Source organism: Dioscorea cayenensis, chromosome 4, assembly GCF_009730915.1.
Source record: "Dioscorea cayenensis subsp. rotundata cultivar TDr96_F1 chromosome 4, TDr96_F1_v2_PseudoChromosome.rev07_lg8_w22 25.fasta, whole genome shotgun sequence".
Lineage (NCBI taxonomy): Eukaryota > Viridiplantae > Streptophyta > Magnoliopsida > Dioscoreales > Dioscoreaceae > Dioscorea > Dioscorea cayenensis.
The window spans coordinates 10,175,268-10,185,735 of record NC_052474.1 but is presented as its reverse complement, the minus strand read 5'-3'; the positions used below and the strand labels follow the sequence as shown (position 1 = coordinate 10,185,735).

Below are 10,468 nucleotides of genomic sequence, written 5' to 3'. Positions count from 1 at the left end.
ATTTGATCTAGACTTTGGCAGAGGAGGAATGGGTATAATCAGGGGAGGAGGATGAGTGAGAGAGCTCGGAGAACTCAGAAGGAGGAGAGTATTAGGAGGACTGTATATGTTTCTAACATTGATCAGCATGTGAGCCTATTGATTAAGAAATATGAGTTTTTCTTTTTGTAGTTTTTTTTCTGTCATTTCTATCCATCAAATTTCTCTTGATCTATTGTAATTTATAAGAGCTCAATCCTTTGGGTGTTCTGCCGATCTGAATCTCTTGATTAATGAATTTCAGGTCACTGAAGAGCATCTCACTGAATTGTTTAGTTATTGTGGAAAAGTAAGTTATTTCATATTCTGATTTGTATATTTGGAAGTGCATAATCAACAGCTTAATTCCCAAATGGTGTTTTTCTTTATTTTAGAGCTATTTTATCAGTCTAATTTTTTGGTCTAGCAAATTTCTGCAAGTTTTTGTGTAAGATTATTAGGAAATAATTTTAATAACTAGTCAGAGAATTACTGTTTAAATATAATATTTTAGTTGTTTAAGGTTAGTGTATCTTTTCCAAAGTTAGTGATGTTGTTGTTCTCTAGCAAAGTCAAAAGAAAAGGGTAATTTTATGTGATTCTATGCATTTCGAGTTTCTGCAAGGAAGGAGCCACACATAGACTAAAGAGTTGCAAGTGACACATCAAGATCTTCATTTTCTGTGTACATAAGTGGCTTTACCATTACTCAGCCAAAAAGAAAAAGAGATGATTTAGTTCTAGACCATTTACATTATAAAGCATGAACAGGTATAGCTTGAATTATATTTTGGACCACATCTGGCCATCAAAGAAGAATTACCAGTGATGGAGATATTTTTAAAGTTTGAAAATTGGAACAAGAATAGAATTAAATGAGGATCAGTTGTCAAAATAAAATGATAAGTAGGCTATTATATTTTGTACTTTTTGTATTCTCTCGTTCTTTTATGTGAGAGAAATTTAGGGAGTACGGGACCCTCTAGAATGCTTTGTTTTCTCGCCGCAGTAGTAGCATTTGTGGTTTGGACTTTTTATCACTAATTAGTTTAGTATTTGATTGTTGCACCCCTGTGTTTATGCTATTTGTGCTACTCACAATGGGACAAATGTTTTCTTTTTCTAATTAGCATGCAATGTCCAAATGGACATTATGATTTTATTTTACAGATCATTCTTTAAAAATCTATCCATTTTATGTGATAACTATCAATGCATTTGTTTAAAAACTTTTTAGACTATTCTCCTTTTTTACTATGTAGAAAATGGGTTTGACAATCAATACTAGTGTGGAATAAAGGTTCGCCTAGTCAAGGTTTGAAAATATAGACTAACAATGAAGTTGTCGAAAGCTTTGCAATTCTTTGAATATTACCCATCCCCGAAATAATTATCTGAGAAACATATCATAGGGTGTGAACTATAGAAATTATGATGTTAGTTCGGTGTTGTCTAACAGGATATGTACATAAATGTGATGTGATCAAAGCTTGATAATTTGTGCAAGATACATTATATTTGGCATTATTGATATATTTATGGAAAGTCAAGGTGAAAACAGATTGAACAATGACAAAGGTCTCAGAAAGAATTGAAATTCATTTTTGATATGCTTCATTTTCTTGTGATAATTATTAGGCTGCTAACGGTAAAAATTGATTCTTCTTACAAATTCTTTTTGAAACATCAATCTTGAGTGGAACATTTGAGTCAGTCAAAGAATTTTTAATTAGGGGTTTGATTTTCAAGTTTCATGCCATTTGTGTACCAGCTAGTTAGCTAGGATTTGGTCTGCAGAACCTAACTTAGAGGTGTACCCTTTTGCTTAATACTGAAATTTTTATTTTGAAGCATTAAGGCTTAGCTATGTTATGAACCCCTTGATAAAAATATATGCTATCGTAGAAGTATCTTTATTGTATCTTTTGTTGCTTCATTCTTTCATATTAGGAATCTTGTAAATAGCTGTCAATATGTTGATATTGTGCTCATTTCCTATTAACTGATTCTAGTGTCTATTTTAGATAGGTGAGTAGTGTATTTTTTATGGAATCAACTCAAAATGCTATCTTTATATCGTTGAGTCTATTGTTTAGGCACATGTGAAATTTATGTTCTAAAGGGAGACTACACTATATAGTTTGCATAGACCACGCATTCTTTTGAAAGATGATAATTAATTTGTTGAGTGAAAAGGGCTATAGAATCATCATAATTGGTGTTATAAATCCATCATCTACAGTACTGTTGAAATTTGCAAAATTATAGTGGATGATAATTTAATTCAAACAACTAGTATCTACAGTACTGTTGAATGTCAGGTCCTCAATGGATGAAAAAAATTTTCTTTTTCCTTTTCCTTTTTTCCCCTGGTAGAGATTGTTCAATTGATGGTGTTAGGTACTGTCAACTTCGTAGATTCATTCCATCAAAACTGAATAAAGAATCAAAAAGAAGAAGGTTGAGAGTAGATCATTCTTTACGGGATATCAAATTGTTAGTATTTAGGCTTCCCTAACTTGAGTTTCTCAAATTCAAGGAATAGTTGACAAATTTTTAGTTGAAAATCTGTTCTGCTTTCTCCTTTTTTTCCATTTGGTGCTGTAATCATTCCAGTTATAAGTATTATTGATTTAAACTTGTTCCATTAATTATTATGATTTAAATATCGGAAGAAGAATGATAATTTATACTCTAAGATACAGATTATTCATTTATTTATTTATTCTGACAATGATCCTTTTGTTACTTGGAGTACAGGCCAGAGCTAAGTACTTGAAAGATTCAAGCATCGTGTTGCCTATCCAGATTAATGGAAAAACCAGGGGCACCATATTAGTTGATGAGGACTGTTCAAAGGATGAGGCCTTCGAATTCAAATTGCCATCACTTGAAAAGCTTTCCAAGTACTTAGATGGGAAGGCAATCAAATTGGTATCATTCTAGTTCAATTAAAGGCTTTAATTTCTTTACTCCCTTAATTTTATTTACTAGTTTTGATGTTCTTTGCAATTTGTTCTAGTATTATGATTTTGTTAATTTCCTTTGAGTTAGACTAATGTTATGACCTTGTTAACCTATGCAGCTTTTGGAGATTACACAAGTTCCTGATGCACATGTAAGCTTTGATCTCTTATTATTTGTCCTAAATTTAATTATGAAAGCACTCCTTTGCTTTTGTTTGATAGATGATTGTAATTCTATGCACCTCATAGTTAATAATTTTTTCATCTTTTGTTTCAGGTGAATGAGTTTTAACTCAATTGAAAAATTCAAGATCTTCAATACGAACAATTTGTATGCTCCATTTCTTGTTTTCTAGTGTCAAATTTAATGTAAATGGATCATAACCATTGTGTTGAAATAGATGGGTGAACTTGAAGGCTATCAAGTGACTTGTGGAGGCCGATGCACTTAAAATGGAGATCATTCCTAACCCTAAGGTGAGTTCCCATTTTTCCTTTATAAATAACACACTATTTTTGTTTAATTTTGGCATGCATAGAGTTGACAGTAATAATAAAAATATTGAAATTTCTAGGAAGTAAATGGTGTGAAAGTTCTTCAACTTGAAACTGCAGCTGGTGCAACAATACGTGTAAGCATCATGTGGCAATCTTAAAAATTTACAATTTGTTTGCCGAGTTACTTATCTTCTAATTGGTCAAAAAAACCCTATTTGTCATTTCTAGTTCTTCAATCATGCTATTGGGATTAATGTTCCCTGCTCTCACTTCCTCCCTGTGAAAGTAACATCAGACTTGCTGCTAGTCCAGGTTACATTTTAATTCAAAATCTTGGCTTATAAGTTTGATTATGACTAATGATTTTGGAGTGTGATTTATTTTATGCTACTTTTGCAGTTGGATCTTTATACTCATTGATGGATGGCTTTGTGATTTGCAACCAAGCTAGATCAAACTATGCGAACCCCACAATCGAATTAGGTCCTGAATATAAGAAGGTAGAAGATGATGTTCTTTAGAATCAGAGATCAGACTTTTACCCATGTGCACTTAACGCCGGCCATTCTTTTCCATCTTGCGGGTTGGTGATTTCCTTCACCAGCTCAAATCCATTCCGAGCATTGTGGATCTTGATAGCTTGTAGGTTTCTGGTGATGTATGGTTTGGTGCTGGCCATAGTTCTCAAGGTATTGTCCTTTCTTTTACAAGAAATGAAAGTTGCATCTGATGTTCGTATCATGATAAAATCTCTCTTCTTTTCATGATACGTATATTAATTTCATGTTTCTCATGTACTTAATCAAAGGGCAAGGTGACAATCACCAACAATTCCGTCAAGAAGCTTGAAATTCCTGATAGGATCGTTCTTGAGAACAAGGTAATGAATCAATCTCTTACCTTCATTTTGGCATCTTTAATTGAATCCATCTAACCAAAAACAAATGGTTGTTCTAGAATATCAATGGCCCTGAGGACATCTGAGTATCTTTCCCTAGAGCATTTGTAAGTCGGAGTTTTGCTTGTTTAATGTGATCATCCTGTTGTTTATCAGTTCAGTTCCTTTTGATCATAGCAGCATTATCTGCTCTACAATATTTGAGAGCCGTGCAATTGAGTTTTGACACTTATAAAGTTAACAAATGAAGGTTTACTTACAATGATATTTCAGGTGGTTTGTATGAAATTATAAAAGAATTTTATAATTCTTTTATAATTTCATGTTTAATTACAATTATATTTTTTATTTGATTATGTTTGTTTATTTATGTAGGAGAACTCATGATTCAAGATTAAGAGGTTTGAAGACTAAGGAGCTGCAAGATGGTGTTATTATTATTATTATTATTATTATTATTATTATTATTATTATTATTATTATTATTATTATTTTTTTGTACTTAAAAATTTTACATATAAACAATTGTAATTGAGATAGATAAGAGTTGCTAAGTTTTGTTTATGGTGTACTTATAAAATACATTATCCTTGTGATGATCATGATTTGCCAATCAGTCAATGAAAATGAAGTTATAATATTACTTATGATTGTTTTTCAAGATTTATTTGCAGCTTAAAAGTTTTCTTTTTTTATGATTGTGAACAAGTTTTGTGAGATGGTTATAATTAAGTGAGAAATTATTGAGGTGGTTAAATATTATTAATTTTTGAAGCGGTTATAACCGCCTCTAAAGGTATAAGTAATATTTAAACATTTGAAAAGTAGAGACGGTTATAACCGCCTCTAAAAGTATGAATAGTATATTTAACATTTGAGGGAGTAGAGGCGGTTATAACCGCCTCTAAAGGTATGGTTAGAATATAAACAATTGAGGTGTTAGAGGCGGTTATAACCGCCTCTATAAGTATGCCTAGTATTTAAACAATATTAATTTTTATAGAGGCGGTAAATTAATTACTAAAAACGGCTTTTATAGATAAAAGTTGCCCCAACAGTTGCTATAAACCGGCTCTAAACTTTAGAGCCAGCTATATACGAGGCAGTTTAGAGGCAGGTGAAAAAACCAACACTAAATCTATATAGGCGGTTAAAACCGTCTCTATATGGTCTAAAAACCGCTTCTAAAACTGTTTTTTTGTGTAGTGAGAGAAAGGTCAATATGTCATCATTAAAAAAAAATTTAAAACCCAATGTACACCGGTCCAGTCTAATCAGTTCTAAAAGAGTTTAACAAATAATTTATTAAAAAAGTAGTTTTATGTGAGTGATTAGATTGGATTGGCAGCCAGTTCAGAGATGAACTAGCTTGTTTAGTCCGATTTTTAAAACATTACATGTAACTTATGTGATTTTATGTGTAGTCTGGATTCATAATATTTATTTGATGCAATTATTTATTTATTTATATGTATTACTGAAATTTTAATATTTTTTGCGATATTAGAGGTACTATTTTTCGGGTTAGTCCTAGTTATTGTCGGTATTGCTGTCAAAATAGGCAAGATATAAACTTTCATAATCTTCGTTATTTTTCGATCACTTTAATTTAAGAGAGTTAGGCCTTTTGTTTGGTTATTTTTGATCGTTGATGAGTGTCATTAATTATCTTTCCATGACCTGTCTTATTATATTTTAATTATTGTCCAAATTGATTAAGTATATACAGTATATTATATAAATGGTCATAAACTCATACAATATATTTTTTATGGAGTCCTTGTATATCTTTATTTATTTATCTTTATTATCTAAATTTCAATAGTAATATCTTATCAACAATAATATTAACTCCAAGAACTCAATTTTATGCCGACACCCTAGTTGCTTGCTCCAAATTAGAAAAATAACATATCTTTTTAGATACAACAGATCATCATAACTTCTCTAGCTCTGATTAAGAAGCCAAAAACTTCTCTCTAACCTAACAATCCTAATCTCTCACACAACGATCAATCTTTCCTCTCTCTATTCGTAACACAAGATAAATATATTACCTATTATACGTAAGGCCCTGTTTGGGTAACCCAATATTATGCCATAATCCGTACAACATGGCATAATATCATATTTTGACAGAATTATGGCATAATGGGTGTTTGGGTAACTATTTTACACTACAGAATTATGGCATAAACTGGGAAATATGGCATAAAAAAATATTCCAGTCAGAATGGAATATTTTTTTATTTCAAAACTCGTGAGAGAAGCTGGGTTTGTGTTTCTCTCAAATCTCTCTTTCTCTCGCCGTCTTCCTCTTTTTCAACGGTCGGCTGCGTCGCATCTCCCAGCACTGGCGCTCTGTCCATCGTCTGCCTCTCCACCACCTCTCCACCGGTGTCGTCTTCTCCCCGGTCATCTTCCACTTTCTCGGCCAAGATCTTGCCTTCTCCTCCGCCAAAGCAGCAGCCCAACGCCGGAGTTGCAGCCCCGCCATCTCCACCGGAGCAGGAACCCCTACTTCTCCTCCGCCGGAGCAGCAACCCAACGCCAGAGCAGCAGCCCCTCGTCCTCCTCCGGTCATCTTCTCAGTCTCTCCTCTATTTTCAAGGTTTGGTTTTTCCTTGGATCAAACTCACCAATATCCCATTAAATATGTTGACTAATTTTGTTGATCTATTTTCTTTTGATTGAATATTGTTTGAGATTTTTTTAATGGTATAGAGGTAGAGTTTAATCTCAATGTTTGTATAGATCATCTATGAACTATGAATTTCCTTGTTTCTTTTGTTCTTCAGAATTTTCTAAGCCTATATAGATCTCAATCTTTGTATAGTTTTTGGTTTCCTTGTTTGTATAGATCAATCTTTGTATAGTTTTTGGTTTTCTTTTGTTCTTCAGAATTTCTAGGTTGCTGTGTATTTTCTCTCATAGAGTTTGTTGTTTCAATGGTTTCTATGCTTTTGAAGTAAATCATTGAAATATTTCAGGTATTTTTTATCAGTCTGAATTCTAATTGAATTTACTTCATTATTTGTCTTCTCTACTTTACCAGATCATATAATGGCTCTTGTTTTACTTTTCCAGTATCATTGTTAGTTTTTACTTCAGTGGTTTGCACTTTGTTTTTATAATTTCTTCTCATAGATTGTTTTGTTTCAAGGATTTTTGCTTATAAATCATTAAATTCTTTCATCATTTACTAAATTCAAATTAAATCAAGTTCCTTCTTTGCTTTTTGTTTTTAATCAGATCATTAGATCAATATTGTTTCAAGGATTTTTTGGGGATCATTTATCATTCCAGACTGTAACTAATTTAAGTTCTAACATCACCTCTAAATATTCACTTTTGCTCTTATTATTATTTGGAAAATGTAATACAATCTTGATGGACCATGGATTTCGTGAGGGAAATCCATGAACAAAAATCTATTATTTCAAAATTGAAGAAATATTAATTTCCCGTAAGAATTATTAAAGGTATGTTATCTTAGCTCTAATTTTATGTGTGGTTGTGTAATTACCATGATTATTCAGGGACTTCACCGACAACCTTATTTTGATTATTATTGATTCAATTAAAATTGTCATATTTTCATTGAGGAACAGAATATCAATCTTTGCCTATCATAAAAATGGTTGCACTTGTAAATTTTCATCTGAGACTTAATATACGAAATCGAGGTCCTAGGAAAAGTAATCTCGGAGAACTGATAGAAAGACTACAATGCTGCTGGTTTTAAAACAAAGTTGATTTAAACTAAAGAATATTAACATTTCACAATTAATGGAGGCTAAACAACATGATTGTTTTGTATACAACATTCACAAAGTGCATTTTTCAAAACTCAAAAGGGATTTACATGATTTGAATTTCCTGTAGAAATGAAAGGAAGAAGGAATGAAAAGTTTAAACTGGTCAGTCTGTCCAACAAAATACAACAGACTTCTGAATCTTTGGATGTTGCATTTAAATGGGTGACATATCATCTGAAAGCTAAATTTCAAAAGCTCAAATGAGAAGTGGGGGCCAAGTGTCCCTTGTCTTCTTTTTTTTTTTTTAACATTTGAAGCATACACAATTTAGTATGTGCTCATATTTATACATTGAGTATTGGTATCCAATGTTTTCATTTAATGTTTTTTTGTAATTTTCTTTAACAAATGATCAAGTTGCTGACGTTTTCGTTGATAAACATATACAAACTATCAATTAGAAGCTATCAAATACTATCTTATGGCAAGTGAAAGTGTGGCAAGTGAAGGAAGACATGAAAGTAGGGCAAAGTGGCATGAAATTCACAAGGCTCACCTAGTAAAGTTATTGGGTGAGTATAATACGCCTGCTTACCGTTCACAAAATGGATGGACCAAAGAAGCATGGAACAAGATGGTACGTGACATGATAACCAAGTTTTCCCAATCCTAGCATCACCACAAGCCAAATCAAAGCATTAGAACAAGAGTTGAAAAAAACATACAAGCTTCTAAAAGGGTTTTCTGAACTAAGTGGTTTTGGATGGGATTATGAAAGACACATCGTATCGACTCCTGATGATGTTTGGGCACCACTACTAGAGTTATGTACATAAATAATGAATAATTTCATTAATTACAATCATCTAATTTGGAAAAATCAAACAGAGGAATAAGGATGCAAGGAAGTGGCATACTAGACCGTTTCCATATTTTACAGCTTTGCAGGAAGTTTATGAGGGTAAGCATATATTTTCTAATATGTTACTATTATAAAGTTTAATGCTACTAACGTATTATATATTTAAAATATAGGGAGATATGCTGAAGGCAAACGATCTCGTGGTATAGAAGATTATGAAGATATTTCTCAATCACCAGTGCATACCCTAAGTCCAAGTGTTTTGACTCCAAACGATTCAAGGAAACCATCACCTATACACGAGACTGAGGATGATGATATCATGCAAAGTGGAACCTCCTAGTTCTCAACCACGGAATCCTCAAACTCAAAGTTCAAGCAATGAAATTCTTCGGGGAATAAGAGATCAAGATGGACAGAGAAGAAAAAGGGAGAGAAAAGGGAAAAGGCCTCAAGAGTCATCATTCAATATGGACAAGTACATTGCATTTCGAGAGCGCGAGAACAAAGAATATTTTGAAGTTCTCAAGGGCACTCAAGTAGTGGAAAAGCATACAATAGAAGATTGCATGAAGGTGTTCAACCGAATGAGTGGCATTTTCACAGAAGAGGAAATGTTCAAAGCTACTCAAATTTTCATTAAAGATAAAAGTTATCGTGAACTCTTTCTATGTCTTCAAGAAGATCATAGAGTGCCATGGCTCAAAATGATGTTTACCAAAATTGACTAAGAGATGATCATGAACTTGTTTTGATTATGAACTTGTGATTTTGAGCTTGTTAAATATCCTTTTCTTGTTTGTACTTGTTATTGGAATCTTTTTCATTATGTACCTGTTGAATATACTTTTTCATGAAGGTGTTGAATATAATTTTTGTATGATTGTTAAATATCCTTTTCTTTTACTAGTTGTTATGCGAATGTTTTGATTTTAGGTATTTTTTTGCCATTAATTTGTTAAGTATCCTTTTCTCGTGTAATATAATTTGTAATGTTATTCAGGATAGGCATTCAAGATCCAAACTTTCAGATTCTTTGCCATTAATTTCATTCATTCAAAAGAGCTCGGCGATACAATGTCTAAGAAACAATTTAATGATTACCACAAACCTATTGTCTACCTCGACGATAGCTACAATAATCAGTCCACATTTGCATTGCTATTTCATCTCTTTTACGAGCACCTGCATTTCGCTCAGAGTTCATGGTGTCAACATTTTCTCTGTATGACTCATCTCCATTAGGAATAATAGTTTCTTCGGCTTCAGTATCAAAATCCTCAAGAACATATGTACCGTTATGTATACGGATGAAGTTATGCAACATACAAGCAGCGACTACTATATCAGTTTGAGAGTTGATTGGATGAAAAGTTGCTACTTTAAGTATCAGAAATCTCATCTTCAAAATACCGGTGATGCGTTCAACATGATTCCTTAATGACGCATGTCGTAAATTAAATAGTTC

At 32.4% G+C, this 10,468-nt stretch overlaps 1 long non-coding RNA gene across 2 annotated transcripts; it reads left to right on the top strand.

The window, feature by feature from the left end:
* Nucleotides 1-3,045: 3,045 nt before the first annotated feature.
* On the top strand, nt 3,046-4,825 carry LOC120259211. Of its 2 annotated transcripts, none has more exons than XR_005536081.1 (8): nt 3,046-3,136; nt 3,262-3,315; nt 3,386-3,461; nt 3,560-3,616; nt 3,711-3,794; nt 3,882-4,171; nt 4,291-4,362; nt 4,756-4,825. It is a non-coding gene; the product is annotated as an uncharacterized LOC120259211 (long non-coding RNA). The 2 variants fall into 2 exon arrangements; XR_005536082.1 differs by lacking the exon at nt 4,756-4,825 and adding an exon at nt 4,440-4,647.
* Nucleotides 4,826-10,468: the final 5,643 nt, after the last annotated feature.